Source organism: Cibotium barometz, chromosome 58 (genome assembly GCF_041138505.1).
Source record: "Cibotium barometz isolate CiBa-2024 chromosome 58, ASM4113850v1, whole genome shotgun sequence".
NCBI lineage: Eukaryota > Viridiplantae > Streptophyta > Polypodiopsida > Cyatheales > Cibotiaceae > Cibotium > Cibotium barometz.
The window spans coordinates 30,650,692-30,668,707 of record NC_141103.1 but is presented as its reverse complement, the minus strand read 5'-3'; positions in this window follow the sequence as shown (position 1 = coordinate 30,668,707).

Sequence of the window (18,016 nt, the reverse complement as noted above, 5' to 3'; positions counted from 1 at the left end):
TCCGTGGGGTGGTGCTTTCTGTTTTATATCAATAAATGCCTTGGCAGTAATGTTGAGATCTAGAGCCGATGCCTTGATCTTTCTTGGGGTGGGACCTTGTGTTGGTAAAAACTATGCTAATAGAAGTTTTTTAGATTCTCTATAGAGGTCTTTGAGCCATTGCTTTGGTCTTTACAAGGTGGTGCCCTTAGACTTTATATCAATAAATGCAATGGCAGAGGGGAGTTTCGTAAGAGCTAAATAAGAGTGGGAGATGTAATAAATATATTCTAGGGAAGTCTAATTGCTTAGCATTCTTAGTTATGGGATTAGAATATATGGTTTTGAGATTAGTTATATGAAGAGATATTGTGCAAAAGACTTAAGTCATAACCTTCAACATAGTGCTTCAGTTTAAGGGTGGACTGATATTAGTTTCTAAGTAGGGTTAGTTTTAGTGTTTATCTTTCTAACATGCTAGTGTGGAGATGTGACTTAATTATGACTATCATTTGAGAAAGTAATGAATGAATGAAGAAATATTTGTTCTAGTGTTAAATGTTAAGTTTTTGTGAGCTAGTTACTAGTGGAAGTTATGTTCAACAGAGCTGATGAACAAGTAAAGATGGAATGATTGTGAGAAATGAGATGATAATGAAGGAATATAGAAAAGAAGAAAGATGCAGAGAGTAGCTGGTTTGAGATGAAGATGCTTGTGAGGATGCTTTGCAATTAAGTGTGGGGGGAACAGTAACCCTAATTTTTGTGCTTAAATGGCCATTTTGGCCTGATTTGTGCATCTTGGGCCATTTTAATCCCTTTTTAGCAATTAATTAGGCTATTTTAGCAATTAAAATATCTATTTTTAAAAATTAGGCTCGTTACCTATTGGTGGGTTTTGTTAGGTTTTCATGCCTATTTTTAGGGATATTAGTTATTTTTGGTAAAATCTTATGTATATCAAACAAATTATATTTGGCAATTTTAACAGGCGTGATGCTTGTAGGCTATGTTCTCTTGCTTTGGTGGATTCTAGTTACCCAATGGGATGTAGATTTATGCATAATGTGAGTTGTGTGCATTGTTTGGAGTCCCTAAGATCAAATTTTGAGCTAGTCGGACATTGTAGATATGAAGAGGTACCAAATAGTGTGAAGGGACCCTTGAGTTTCTTGGGAAGGGAGGTTATGCATAAAGAAACAAAACCTGGACTTCTGGGGAGGGAGGAGAAGAGCATAGTGCATGAAATATGTGGGGAGAAAGCAAAAATGGGCAATTGGGTGCATGTTCTACAAGCCTATGTATGCATTGCCACCCATTTTCCTCATCTTCTTACATTTTAGAACACTAGAAAAGAGGGGTAATTAGCAGGGAGATTAGGGGGGACCACATTTTTCTTAATTAGAATTAATTAGTGACTAAATGGAGCAATTGAACATGTCAAAGGCTTAGCTTTGATCCCTCTAGAGTCCCCAAAGTAAGAGCAACACTATCTACAGCATTAATCACTTAAACAATTCAAATCATTGAGGTTGGTGTTCTTTCTTTACATATAATAAACAAAGTAATTAGGAAATATTAAGAAATTTAATGATAATTTAAGCAAATAGTTAAGTACAAAGATGGAACATGATTTTAGGTAGTGGATTTAATTGATCAAGCTTATTTTGAATTGGATTAATGGATGGATTAAGTAATCTAATCAAAACGAGCTACATGTCACAAAGATATAAATAATGAAAAAACCTTAACTTAAGTTTTTATAAATTATTTGATGAATTTTTTTATTTATTTCTAATTTCTAAAATTGGGAGAAAATCAATAAATAATTATTTTGAGTGAGATAATAAATGATTTTTTCTTAATGGTATTTATCAAATAAGTAGCTCATTATTCTCTTTACTCACAAAAATTTTTAACTTGAGAGGAATGGATTTATTTGGGTTAATTAACAAAATATCAACTATTTCAATGAGCTAGAACTTATATAAATGAATATTAATAAATAGTAAACTATTTTTCTAATTTCCAAAATTAATGGAATCTTATAGATGGTTTTAAATCTTAGGATAAGTGTCAAATCTATTACAACACCTTATTTAATAAGGGTTAATTAATTTTCTTATTTTTTGGGCTAATTTTTAGAAAATTCATAACAGAGAATCTAAAATCAATTTGGGGATAGTTTGAAAAAACACTAGAGCTCATTATTTGTGTAGTATAAATGTGCAAAAGTATTTGGCCAAAAATGGATTTCATCTTATGGACTTAGTGTAAAGCAACCTACTTTTTTAAGATATGCTTAGCTATTATTCTCTTTGTTAATTGGATTAATTGTTGATTTACCAAAGGGTAAATATTAGGAGTTCACTAAGGAGTTTAGGAAGTTTGAAAGAAAAGTTATTATTTTTCAATGAAGAATATGCTTGCAATGTTTCATTTTTATGTGATTTAATTTAAGGGTGGTTCCTTTGTAATTTAATAAATATAAAGGCAGTGTAGAGCCTTAGTTAAGGCTATTTATGATATAGTTTAAGGTGAGTTAAGAGTGGTAGGTAGTGTTGGAAATTGGGGGCCACTTCTCGGCAAAGTAGGTGGTGTTGGAAATTGGGGCCCACTTCCCAGCAAAGTAGGTGGTGTGCAGGAAGTGGCCCCAATTTCCAACACGACCTACTTTGCCAGGAAGTAGGTGCAAGAAGTAGCCCCCAATTTCCAACATCGTATCAGCGCCAAGGAGGGCATGTTGGGATGTTGTTAGCAAAGCTAGTCGACTTGCCAATTCCTCTCGGTGGAGGTGAACAAAGGCCCAATGCATGTACGATTAAGAAGGCTATATCGACATGCTGGTATTCCCGGAGTAATCACTAGCAGGCAAGCATATGTCAGAATAGCAGGGTGACATCTCTGTGAGAGCAAGCAGACCTATGAGCCAAGTGTCGTTAGAGCCTCTGGGTATCCCATGTCTTGGCCATCGAGGGAGGGTGTTGGAAGATCATGGCCTAGTCATCTACATACCACATGCATAGTGCCAGGGATAATGAGATCATATAAAAATAATAGAAGACTGAGAAAAGACTAGGGCCATCGAGGGAGGGTGTTGGAAGATCATGGCCTAGTCGTTTACATACCACATGCATAGTGCCAGGGATAATGAGATCATACAAAAATAATAGAAGACTAAGAGAAGACTAGGGCCATCGAGGGAGGGTGTTGGCCTAGTCGTCTACATACCACATGCATAGTGCCAGGGATAATGAGATCATACAAAAATAATAAAAGACTGAGAGAAGACTAGGGCCATTATCATCCCTCCTCCACCAATTTTCATGGCTTGGAAGAGAATAGAGTGGCGAAGGTTAAGCGCATAGTGGTGTGAACACTACTTAGATGGGTGACCTCCCAAGAAGTAGCTCCCAATTTCCAACAGGTGGGTAGTGGAGAGGAAAATATGTGTACAAAGGTGATGTTTGTACTACATGAAAATGCAAGTAGGTGAACTTAAATAAGAGCAACCCACACATAAATTATTTTTTTAGTAGCATAACAACCTAATAGGATCCACAAGAAAAAGAAGAAAACAGCAACTAGAAGGAGATGTTGATGTGAAAAACCAGTTGTTTTCCACGTCGTAAAAAACGAGAGTTTTTTATGGTACTAAATTCTTAGGGAAATGGTTAATTGAGATGTGGAATTATTCCCTCACACATCACTTTTGGTTAATTAGTATTTTTCTTGATGGCATGAAAATCTAGTAAAATGGTACCACTAACTCTATGTTGTCGTAACCTTCAAGGTGATTGTATTGTTGGTGAACCATAGTTTTGCTTGGGCAGCGATCCATTAAGATCCCATAGTTAAATATGCTTCCAACACATACTCAAGCACAAAGAACTTGTAATTTAGGGGGTAAGTTTCCATATAGGTTGATTGTTGTTGAAAATACCCCAAACAAGGCATGTCCATATCCTTTATGAAGGTAATCCACTCAGGATAATGTTGGAGAGTGGGTTTAACTTTGAGATCCTAGAGTTCCAAGGTCATGAGATTGTGTTCACGCCAACTGGTAAAGTTGAGCTCAAATCATTTTGATTAGTGTAGACACTTCAATTCCAATCCAACCTCTACTTTATAAAAAATTAGATCAAGTTCAAGTTTAGGCACTCAGGTTTTTAATTCTTTTTTGGGATCCTCTTACTACAAAAGTATTGTGGGGTCAATTTCAAACACTAGGGTTTTTAGTTCTTTCAAGGGCTCCTCCTACAAAAGAATTATGAAAATGGCTTTAGGAGTGTAGGGTTTTTAATTCTTTCAAGGGCGACTCCTACTACAAAAGAATTGTGAAAATGCTTTAGGAGTGTCTAGGATTTTTAAATCTTTCAAGAACTCCTCCTCGTGCAAAAGCATTGTGAAAATGCATGTAGGAGTGTCTAGGGTGACCAATTGTATGGATTGATTATACACCACCCCGCCCCCATCTCCAAACTCCACTAAGGATGATTTCAGTCGTCGTCGTAAGTGTTTCTGGAATAGTCATATAGATCTTGTGTACCATGGTTTCACTCACTGTGAGTATGGTTTGTTTGAAATGGCCTAAGATTTTAATTGGTTCCCCTCTTGCATCTAGCATAGCATATAAAGAGAATGTGTGTGTGTGTGTGTGTGTGTGTGTGTGTGTGAGAGAGAGAGAGAGAGAGAGAGAGAGAGAGAGCTTGAGATCCTTGCAAGAAAACACACACACACACACACGCGAGTGCAAGACATAAGAGAGAGAGAGAGATCCTTGCAAGAAAACACACACACAAGAGAGTGCAAGACATAAGAGAGAGAGAGAGATGGATGGCTGAATTTTCTTCTATTTTCTTCTCTTCTCTACAACCATATAACTAAAAGATAAGAGTACATCCATAAAGGGAAAGTACTCTCCTACAATAACATATAAAATAGTGTGAACTCATCCATATGAGCTAGCACTATAACTATGACATAACTCTAGTACTCCAAAGTGGCTATCACACAGCTTGTCATCCCCACTGGATCAACCATAATCTCACCAACCATGCCAGTGGCATAAGTGTGGAAGCTATCACCCAGGAAGGTCATTAATGTCCGTCATAGCACTAGTTGAGCTCGATATCTCAACACTTCCCCCCTTGAGCTCAACTCTACACACTACACTCCAAGTATGCTCCTAAACCTATAAAGCTTCTCTATGCCCAATGCCTTCGGGAAGATGTCACAACCACCTAATCCTATGTGCTGACATATACCAAATCTACATCACTTGTTATAACCTTCTCCCTCACAAAGTGATAGTGCACCTCAATGTCCTTCATTCTAGCATGTTATACTGGGTTACTAGCCAACTGTATGCTACTCATGTTGTCACAATAAATGACAACCGCCCTATCCATGGGCTCACCCATATCACCGTAGCTTTTGAAACCAAGCTACCTCACAAGCTGCCATAGAGCAGTACCTCTGTACTCTGCCTCTGTACTCGACAAGGCAACTATTGGCTGCTTCTTACTGCTCCAACTCACAGCAGCACTTCCAAATAAGAACATAAAACCACTAGTAGATCTCTTGTCTGCAACACTACCAGCCCAATCAGCATCTGTATACCCATGTAGCTATATCTCTCTACCAACCTCATAGAAAAGTCCATAATCAACTGTGGACTTTATGTACCTAAGAATCTGTCTAGCCGCATCCAAGTGTGGCTTCCTAGGGGCCTGCATAAACTAACTCACAAGTCCAACAACATAGCTCAAGTCTAGCCTAGTAATGGTCATGTAGATCAAGCTACCCACTATGCGCCTATACATAGTGGGGTTCTTCAAAAGCTCACCTGTATCTGGCATAAAGCTTTGTTTTCTACTCCAATGGAACTGAAATAGACTTACATCCTATTATACCATACTTAGACAACATATCCAAGCCATGCTACTGCCTAAAAAATACCGCAGCTTACCCAAATCCTTCATCTCAAACTTCTACTTCAAAAGCCTCCCAACATCAGGTATGTCAGCATCACTATCACCAGTGATAATCAAGTCATCCACATAGATGACTAATAGCATGATCCCCCTATCTATCTTTTTCACATAAAGTAAAAAATCTACATTGGATATCTGAAATCCAATGGTGACAACATAGTCCCCAATCTTGTTTGACCATGCTCTAGGTGCCTGGGTGTGCGTCACTCTCATAACCTAGTGGCTGTATCATGTATACTTCTTCTTGCAAATAATCATGCAAGAAGGTATTCTTTACATCCATCTTATGTAAAGACCAACCCTTTGCTACAACCATAGCAATGACAACTCTCACGGTTGCCATTCTTGCAACCGAGCTAAATGTCTCCTCATAGTCAATGCCATAAGTATGCACATAACCCTTGGCAACCAATCTTTCCTTATACCTGCTCACTGAACCATCAGCGTTATGCTTGACTTTATACACCCACTTACATCCGATTACCTTCTTTTCCTTAGGCAAAGGCACTAACTTTGATGTTACATTTGCATCCAATGTTTCCATCTCCTCATGGCATCTTCCCATTTCTTATTTCCAAGTGTCTACTCAAAACAAGTGGGCTCCAACTCTTGTATTGCTTTAATCATGTAAGCATAATCATGGGATGTATATCCATTATATCTCAACCTATCAATAGGGTACCTAATCCTCATAGACCTACGTACGCTTGGATCACTACTAGGTGTCCTCAAAACAACCTTGGTTCTCCTTACACAAGGAGTAACCACAGACGGAATACTAAGCTCCTCATCAATACTCTACTTAGAGTAGTTAGAACCACCATCCACATATGAGTGACCTACTGACAAATAAGGCACAAAAGGTTGATCTAACTTTTTCTTCCCTTTGCATGATACATGTGTACCTACATCTATCCTCAACTTGCCTGACTATGGACTAACATTGAATCCACTGCTAGAAGACTCTCCAGGTCCACTAAGCACCTTTTTTGCTCTACATGTGGTGCAACATATCAACACTTCTTACATCTGCATCTTATGTTGTCTTCACTGGCTGTCGTATACCAGCTACTCATCTCATCAGATACAACATCTATGCTTACTCGCATCTCACGAGTGGTAGGGTTATAATATCTATAACCTTTCTACTCCATAGCATGACCAATAAAGATGCATTTCTCTGCCTTTGGATCCAACTTTGTTCTTACTTCATCAGGAATATGTACATATAAAATGTACCCAAGCACTTTAAAGTGAGACACATCCGGTCTTATACCTGTAAACTTCTGTTCAGTTGTCATACTATAAACACTGTGTAGTGGGTATCTTGTTCATAATTTACATAGTAGTTGCTGTTGCTTCTGCCTAAAAATAATGTGGCATATTCATCAAGGCACGTGCCACTTCTGCAATGTGCCTATTTTTTCTTTCTATAACACCATTCTGTTTTGCGAAGTGTACCTACATGTAAATTGTCTCTTGATTCCCTCTTTCTAAGGAAATTGTTGAAGAAATATTCTCCCCCACCACCATCTAATCTCAGACATTTTATTTGCATGCCTTTTTCCTTCTCGATCAAGGCTTTAAATATTTGAAAGTGAGCAAACACCTCACTTTTCTCCTTCATGAAGTAAACCCACACTTTCCTAGTGTGGTCAATGAATGTAACATAATACCTGTAACTTGCAATTGTTGCAGTCTTGGTCGGTCCCCATACATCTGAATGTGCAACATATAATGGCCTTGCACTTGCATGCATTTTATGTGGGAAAGCATGTTTGGTATGCTTACCAAGATGGCATGCTTCACATACTTTATGCATACCATCAACCTTAAACTTTGGCAAACCTGTAACAATATTTTGGACCTACATGGACTTCAGTCATTGTATATTCACATGACCAATGCGCTTGTGCCATATGTCAATATTTGCAATAACACCTATTCCATGCGCAAACATGGCTGCCTTTACCTCAAGTATGTTCACATCCAAAGTAAACATCCTGCCATTTATGTTACCCTAACCAAGCGATACTAATTTTTGAAGTCTTCTACAAAACATCCTTGAGGATTAAACCTCACTTGTAGACCCTTCTCAACCATCTGTCCAACAAAAACCAGGTTCTTTATAATATTTGGAATATAAAGTACATCTACCAAGTACTTCATTTTATCATCTTGTATAGACAATGGCACTTAATCATGCGCAATGGGATGTGTAATATCATCACCTGTTTCTACATAACTTGGTTTTTCCATTTTTTGCATCTCTAAACCACTCACCATGACTGGTCATGTGGTTAGAGGTGCCAAAATCCACATACCATATATCTTGAGATCCTGACACATCTCTTGTTATTGAACTGAGCATATACTACATTACAAACAGTTGCTCACTTCTATCATCACCACCCTGTTTACTAGATGATGTATAGTTTCCTTGCTGCAACTTTCCACTCTTAATGTCATTCTGCTTTTTATAGTATTCCTTTGCCATGTGCCCCAGTTTGCCACAATAATAGCACTTTATGCTATTTGCACTCTGATTTCTTTTCCAACCACCTCGGCCTCTTTGGCTCCCCCTGCCTCTAGACTAGCCTCTTCCACCTATGTATGATTACTACTGCAAATCATTGGATTGTTGTTGTCCAAAACTCTAGTTTCCTTGTCGGCCACCACCTTGGCCGCCTCGACCACAACCACGACCTATACCTCTACCTCTACCTGAATTAGAGTAAAAGACCTATTTTGATGTGTTGCTTTATGAAGAAGAGTCCTCACCTAGAGACTTTTCTTCTATGATCAGCATAGATACCAAGTCTCGAAAGTTGGGAATATTCTCTCTAATTTCAATGGAGGTCTTGAATGGCTTGTACTCTTTGCCAAGTTCATTCAAACAGACACTCACTAAATCATCATCTTCCACTGATACATTGATAGTCCCAAGGGATTCAACAATTCGCTTAATATTTAAAGCATACTCATTGATGATAGACATGTTTTTCTTTTCCATTGTATGTATATCTTGTTTTAGCTGCAGTTTCCTTACCTTTGTATTAGTTTGGAACATATGCACCAAGTTCTACCATAAAACTGTTGGAGTGTCGGCATCCTGTATATGTCCTATCATTGTGTCTGTGACATTGATCGAAATCCAATACATGACTTTCCTTGCATTCTCTTCAAAGGCAACTCTAGAGACTCCTCATTGTCTCCTTCGACATAGTCCCAAAATATTTTACCCATCAAGAAATTGGTCATCCTAAACTTCCAAGCATGAAAGTTGTTCTTGTCCAGATTCTCACTGGCAATCTAATTGAGTCCGTCATACATGTTTTCCTGCAAACAAACAATTTCTATATGCAACCTGTAACATAGCAGTATCTTCTGTGATTGTTGTAGGTCACCATATCTGACCAGAGTACATGTACATATGCCCAAGATCAATAATACATATGCAAACACTGTCTGCACTCTCAAAATATAATGCTGCACTACAATAATCAGATTTCAACCAGAGACAGTTCTCCATCCAAATTCCCAAAACTATCAAAAATACTTGCAGTGTAACGAAACAAAGACCAAAACACACTCGAAACATGATTATGGCCGAAACTTTAGTACTAAGAATTGCGTACTACATAGGCACCTCCAAGCCTACAAAGACAGCTCCTCAATCAGAGATGTGTAGCTCCCAGAGCTCCCGGGGGGGTGTTATACCTAAACCAAGAAGGGGAGGAGATGATGCTCTTACCCGTGTACCTCTTCCTTCCTTGCTTGTTCTTGCCTCTTGCTTGCCTCCTTAGCTCTCACACAAACTGGAGATCTAATACCATAAAGAGAATGTGGGGGAGGGAGAGAGCCTGAGATCCTTTGCAAGCAAACACACACACAAGAGAGTGCAAGACACGAGAGAGAGAGAGAGAGAGAGAGAGAGAGAGAGAGAGAGAGAGAGAGAGAGAGAGAGAGAGATGGATGGCTGAATTTTCTTCTATCTTCTTCTCTTCTCTATAACCATATAACTAAAAGATAAGAGTACATACATAAAGGGAAAGTACTCTTCTACAATGACATACAAAAGGGTCGGTCCATAGTATGAACCTAACTATATGAGCTGGTGCTATAATTATGCCATAACTCTAGTACTCCAAAGTGGCTGTCACACAGCATGTCATCCACTAGTGGCATATCAACCATAATCTCACCAACCATGCCAGTGGCATAAGTGCGGAAGCTATCACCCAGGTGGGTCATCAATATCTATTGAGCTCGATATGTCAACAACATAGTTGTAGCACTAGTTGAGCTCGATATGTCAACAACATAGTCTTTAGGGATGATTATTTCTTGGCCCAAAGATGTCTATGATATTATGGCTAGCACTAAGGCTTAAACACACTTTTTTGTTTAACATTCTTAACAACTTGAATCTTTGGCCATACCTTAAGAGATGTGTTGAAGTATTCAATTCAGAGTTTTATGTGCATTCTTAGGGATTGTGTTAAGTTCTTCATGTAGACTCTCAACATTGTCACGAGTTCCTAATTGTACAATGGTACCCTAGGTCCACTTACCATCCTTACTAAGACTTTTTTGAGGCCTTGTAAATTGTTTGGCAATTCATCTTGGACATTATAATGCCTTTTTATATAGTCTTTCAGGTCTAGATACTAATGTTTGTCTCTTGTTTGGATGTTGGAAGGTAATATCTCTTACCCCTCGATAAACAAGTTCACAAGGAAGCTAAGTCTACTTGTCATTTGTAATTGAATGCAATTGACTTTCATTGATATAGTAAACATTTGTCTTCATCAATATGTATTATGTTCCATGGTTATTCATGTTCATTCTCTAGTTGTTTGTATTGCAATAGCACTATCCTATGGTGGGCTAAAGGCAAGGATAGTTGTTCCATGGTTATTCATGTTCATTCTCTAGTTGTTTGTATTGCAATAGCACTATCCTATGGTGGACTAAGGGCAAGGATACACACACACACACACACACACCTTGTTGGGCTATTTTTTATCTCATTTTATCATATTTATGCCTTGCAATTTCATGTTCAAGGCTCTACATCAATACATGAGTCATGTATAGAGCCATGGGTGAAAAAATACTGATAAAAACTCCCCTTATTATTTAGTTTTACAATTTTTGGTTCACAACTCACCTCTCATCGCATGAGGTATTACATATGCACGCATGCATGCACACACACACACACACACACACCCTTGTGGGGATATTTTTATCCAATGAACTTATCCATTCATTATGAACCTCTTAGGTGTGTTGTGAATAGGTTGATGATCTCATACAGACAATTTGTATCTTTCACGTGACTTTGTTCCATTGCTAATGAATGTTGAAACTATGCATTACTCAAGGTTCCGAAGTAGTCTTTATGGCTATCATGAAATTCTTGCTTTGGTAGACGACTTATTATTATAATTCTACTACTGCCATTTGAGATTATGCTCGGGTGTTGTCTTCAATTTAGATGAAGGTGTTGTTATTTTGATGACCATAAACCATTAAACCTTTCTCTTTTATCAAATCCTTCTCATGAACTACTATTCATTTACCTACAAGGCTTTTTCATCTCACAATGTTGATAGAACATTTTTTGCACTTGAACAAAATTGATGACCCTTGTAGGAATACTTGAAAACATAAATTGCAAACCTTTTCAAAGGCATGCCTATTATAACATATTGCTACATTAATAGGTTCCTTTGTTATGACTTACTGCTACCAGTAACTATCAATAAGTAATGACTACTACATCCCTTCAAAGATTTATTATTTAAGTTATTCTTTTCTCCCTTAAACTACTAGGGGTTTGTGGAGGTTTGACACCAACCTTACCAAATGAGTTGACCAATGTACTAATGTTTATCTCTTGTTTGGTTGGTGACATGTAACAACTCTCCCCCCTTAATAAACAAGTTCACAAGAAAGCTAAGTCTAGTAGTACTTTGCTTGAAGCTTTGGTTCTTTGCCCTTATCATTTGTAACTCCCATAGTGAATGCAAGTGAACATTTATCTTCATTTTTACACCGTATGTTCTATTGGTTATTCATGTTCATTCTCTTGTTGTTTGTATTGTAATAACACTATCATATTATGTGCCCTATCATATGTGGCGAAGGTTGTAAAAGTAAAACACGCACATGCATGCATGTAAATGTGTGTGTGTGTGTGTGTGTGTGTGTGTGTGTGTGTGTGTACATACATATATGTAAGTGTGTATGCATGTGTGTGTGTGTGTGCATGCATGTGTGCGTGTGTGTGTGTGTACAATATACATATACATATACATATATATATATATATATATATATATATATATATATATATATATATATATATATATATATATATTAGTGATGTGTGTGAACACACTACGACCAGTCGAGGCGCTTTTTCCCTCTTTAGGTTTTTTCCCCCCTGTTAGTATACACCCATCTTGGTATATACTTATCATCTTTGTACAACACACATTCATTATCTATCTATCATCTTGGGATATACTTATCATCTTATCATCTTCCCCCCCCCCCCCCCCCCCCCCCGTGTTAATGTACACCCATCTTGGAATATACTTATCATATTTGTATAGCACATATTCATTATCTATATATCATCTCATTGTATGCTCTCTAGAGCTTCTCCACTGTATGTGTTCATGTGTGTGTGTGTGTGTGTGTGTGTGTGTGTGTGTGTGTGTGTGTGTGCGTGCATTCATGCAACCCTATTTTCAACATTTGGTATCACAGCATACACTCCTTGCCCCTGTGTTGCTACCTACCCTTCACCCCGAGTCGCTTGTATTCTTGAATTGGATCAAGGATCCCTTTTGGGAGAAGAAAGAGGGCCGTGAAGTGTACACTACTTTGTACTACAGTTTTGCAGTTAGATTTTCGTTTTGGGCGCATTTCGAGGGCCGTTCATGTGGCTTTCGATTTTCTGCAAACATCTTCGTGAGAGGGGGATTTGCACTGTACTTCATTGGATTCTAAAGTAGTTTTGTCAGATCTAATATAGACAAGTGTGCAGATACACGAGAAAGCATCTAGCTTCACTTCAGCGACATCGATCTCTACATCTTACGAGTAAAATCTCTACTCACTATATTGTGCATTTTTTTCATACTCAGATAAATGATTATTTTATTCCTCTTAAGAAATCCATGTTTTAGAAAGTAAATATTCGTCGAATGAAATTTAGAAAAAGAGAAATTGAAATAGTATCTTTCGAGAAAGATGGTTTAGGAAGAACCTTTCCAGACCCAAACTCTGATTCTGACTATTGACCAAGACCTAATTCCTTCATCAATGATGATGTGCTCAGTTCAAGAAAAATGCACTCAAAACACCCACCGAATCTAAAACTAAGTTAAGACTTTTGATTTTGATCTGAGGATCAAGTTGGCAGAATTCGAGGAATTCTATTTGGAATTCAGACCTGGATCTAGAAGTATTGAGATATGGATTTAAGATTATTCATAGTTTTCAAACAAAAATAAAAACTAAAAACTTACATAGGAACCCTGTTTTCTTAAAGGACTGTCTTACGCCAGAATGCTGGAGGGAGCATTTGGAATATATATTTATCTAAGGGAAGTTCGGTTGCAACAGTTGGCGAGGAGTGTTCGAGAGACAACTCACGCGACAAAGCCTGCCGAGGTCTTGACCAGCCTCGGTATGGTGAAAATGGTGCGCTTCCAGTACGATGGGCGAGGGCCGACGAAGCGGTCCCTGAGTGAAGTGCCAGGACACCTAAGGAGGATCCTGGAGGGTTCTGACCAGGTGATGCACGGGCTCGCGGTGCCGAGGACACCCATGTGTATGTCAAGGAAGATATTGTATGAAGGACCAATGTTATTGTATGAAGGACCAATGTTATTGTAATCTATCACTGGATCTCGTTTTGTTGACTCGCTGGTCTCAACAACGGAGAGTCCAGAGTGATACTGTTTTGTGAGAAACAAAGACTCAATGGAAATTTTGAAGTAGTATGACATGTATAACCAGTAAATTGTTTATCAATGGATTGTTTTTATTAAAGTTTTAAAGAGGAGTGTGTGCGTATCGATTTTCTAAAGCTAAAGTTAAGAAAGGCATTTCAATTATGGGTGGGTGAGTACTTGTTCGGATCTACCGATTCCAGTTGGCAGGGTGGTGGCTAACCCATGGGCCGGATGGGGTTAGGCTGGAATCAGTGGAGTTTTAATAATCAAACTGAAAAATCTTAGGATTACGCTAGGATTCGAGTAGATAGTTAATTCCCTGATAAATTTCTCGATTGAGTGGATCAACGGCTGTGCCTAATTTTGATTAGGAAAAAAGCGTTGAATTGCTCAGATGATCAAATTATATCAATGATAGTTTCCTTCTATCTGGTTTATTCAGGTGGAGGATAGTTTAGATTTTGATCTCATTAGTAGAAAACTCGTTAAGAAAAATTCAAAAAGGTGGAATCGTCCCCGCTTTCCGAGCATGGAAAATTTTCCCGGTTTCGGTTTTCGGAGTGACCACCAGCCTAGTCTCGTGCCCGGACATTCGTGGGCGAGGCCCCGAGTGAGAAACCTTGCCCCGCGCATGAGGGGGCTGCTTCTGCTCTGTCAGCTCTACCGGGAATCCGGTGCACGGAGGGGACAGAGGGATCTCACAGTGTTGTGAAATATATCCTGATAGTTCATTGGTGCCTACTGTCTTGAATGTGTTGTTGGACTGCTTATCAAGGTTTTTCTTCTACCATCAAACTCATGAGATGAAAGGAAATACAAATGCCTTGAAGTTTGAGGAGTTGGTTTCTATGCTCTTGCAAGAAGAGCAATTTTTGAAAAATAGATCTATCATGCGTACAGGAGATTAGGCTTTTGCTGGTAGTCAACAAAGAGGCAAAGGTAAATCCTTTCCTCAGAGTAGTTACAAGCCACAATCAGAGTCATCGGGCAAGCCTATAGACAAGGAAGGCAAAAAGCTAAAGGAAGAAGGCAAATGCTACTGTAGAAAACCTAGTCACTAAATTAATGACTACAGGAAACGGCTGGAGAAGGAGAAAAAGAAAGACTCAGGTATGGCTACAGTTGAGACTCAGGTATGGCTACAGTTGATGCTTCAGCATCCAATGCAAAAAACAAAGAATCTGCAAACTATGCACATGATGATTAGGCTTCTATTGTGCAATGCAATTATGACCCACCAAATAAGGATGTATGCATGGCTATTACAAATATACATGTCTGGTATTTTGATAGTGGTGCTAGTAAGCACATTACTTCTCATTGCAGTTTATTCTCATTACTTGAATTTGCTCCACAGGAAAACATTGTAACATGTGCATACAACTCCTCATATCTCGTAAAAGGAATTCGTAAAACTGTTCTCACTACTACAAATGGTTGAACAATTACGCTTTCAGATGTATTATATGTATGAGGGATCAAGAAGAACTTGTTATCTGTCTCTACCGTTACTAAGGCTAGCTTAGTGGTTCAGTTTGAGGATGACAGATGTATTGTTCATGATTGTAGTGACAGCAAGACAATTGTTGCATTTGGTACTTTGTGTCATGGGGGATTTGGCCTTTACATGCTAGATGCATATGAAAGACAAAGGCATACTATATGTACAGTTTCTACCACAAAGGTAATGGGTGATGCTAAGCTATGGCATGCACTTGGTCACTTAAACTTTGGCATTTTGCTGCATTTGCATAAACATGACATGATATCTAAGTTGCCACATCTTGAAGCTCCTATCAAACATGTTTGTGAGGGCTGTATTCTTAGAAAAATGCAATGGGTATCATTTCCCAAAGATGGTTCAGTTAGAGCTGTCCAAAAATTATAGCTTATACATAATGTTGTATGTGGTCCTTTTTATGAGGACACCATCTATTGGGGGCTACCTCTATTTTGTCACATTCATTGATGATTATTCCAGTATACCTGGGTATATCCATTGAAATAGAAATCAGAGTTTTTTATGTGCTTTAGGCACTTTGCTACTATGGTTCAAAAAGCTTCTGCATGTAAGATTGGTACTCTGCGTATGTTTAAGGAGTTTCATGCATACATGGCTGATCATGCAATAAAACACCAATGTACTATGCCCTACACACCTCGGCAAAATGGTGTAGCTAAATGTAAAAATAGGTCTCTCATGGAGATGGCACATTGCATGGTCAAAAGTCAAGAGTTACCTCATGGTTTTTGGCTAGAAGCTATCATATGTGCAACATATGTTTTGATCAATTGTCCTACAAAGGCTTTGCATACAATTACACCTTTTGAAGCCCTCTATGGCTCACTTACGCATTTTTGGTTGTCTTGCTTATGCACTTATGCCTGAGCAACTTCGCAGTAAGCAATCTTAATGATAAGGCTGTTAAATGTATTTTTATGGGATACAGCTCAGAAAGTAAGGGTTACCATCTCTACCATCCTGCTACCAAGTGGATTCTTGTGAGTAGAGACGTATTTGTAGAAAATGCAATTCAACCCTTGCTTTCATTTAAACAACAGCAAAATGTATGTTCGCGCGCAGGACATATTCGACACTCTCCTTCCATTGTTCAATGCACGATACATTGATATAAAGCATTTGGGTAATCCAAGGAATGTTGAAAATCAGCCCACATGTTACAAATTAGCATGTTTTTCAGCCCACATATCAGCCTATTGATGAGGAAAGAATGGAAACTGAGAAGTCTAAAAGTATGCCAAAATGGCTGGTGCAAACACTACATGATAGCAAATTGGCCACTCTTTTGCCTAGCAGAACATGCATAGGCTCTCATTGTGCATCTCTTGTTAATGCAAGCTATCTCTTATTGGAAGTTTCTGTGATGAAGAGGAACTTGTCTCCTTTGATGAAGCTAAGGAATCTAAAAATTGGATGAGTGCTATGCAATCTGAGTAATGATTCGATACTTAAAAATGATACATGGGATTTGATAGGCTTGCCCCTTGGCAAGCCTGGGATTTGGTAGGCTTACCCCTTGGCAAGAAGGTCATTGGTACGAAATGGGTTTACAAGCTCAAACGTAAAGTGGATGGCAATGTTGAGCGACACAAGGCTAGGCTTGTTGCAAAGGGTTATGCACAAGAGAAAGGCATTGACTATGGTGAAACCTTTGAACCACATGTCGTATGATTACCATGCAGACTATCATTGCGTTTGCAGCACATAAAGGTTGGAATGTACATCAGTTGGATATCAAAACTACTTGCTTGAATGGAGACTTGCATGAGGAGGTCTATGTTTCTTTGCCTTATGGTTTTGTTCAGAAAAGTCAGGAATCAAAAGTATGCAGATTGAAGAAAGCTTTATATGGTCTCAAGCAGGATCCTAGAGCATGGTACAAATAGATACATGCATACTTGTTTGCACAGGGTTTTTGCAATAGCCCAACTGATAGTACCCTCTATATTAAGGGGACTAAGGATGTTTTATTGGTCATCATGTTATACGTTGATGACATGCTACTTCACATGCCCTAATGATGATCATATTTCATCTTTTATTAGCTGATTTAGAGAAGTCTTTTGAGATTTCAGATCTTGGACCGTTGCACTATTATTTGGGCATTGAGTTTTGGGAGTGTAATGATGGCATTGTTATGATGCAGAGGCAATACATAGATGCATTGTTGAAGCGGTGCAATCTTGAAGACTGTAAACTTGTGGCTACACCTATGGAGCCAGGTTTACGACTAAGTCTTGAAGATGCAGGTGACTCTTTTGATATGCTAGCTTGTATCAAGAAGTTGTTGGATGCCTTATCTTTTTGTGTAACACCAGGCTCTCAATATCAAAGTAGGGTTATGCATAGCCCAGGCACAAAGCATTGGCAATCTGCCAAACGGGTGTTCCGTTACCTAAAGTGCACTAAGTACTTTGGGTTATTTTATCCCAAGGGGGGTAAATCATAGCTGCGTGCATTTACAGCCTTAGACTGGGCTGGATGTTATGACACACGAGTGTCTATGAGTGGTTTTTACTTTCACCTTGGTGATTCATGTATAT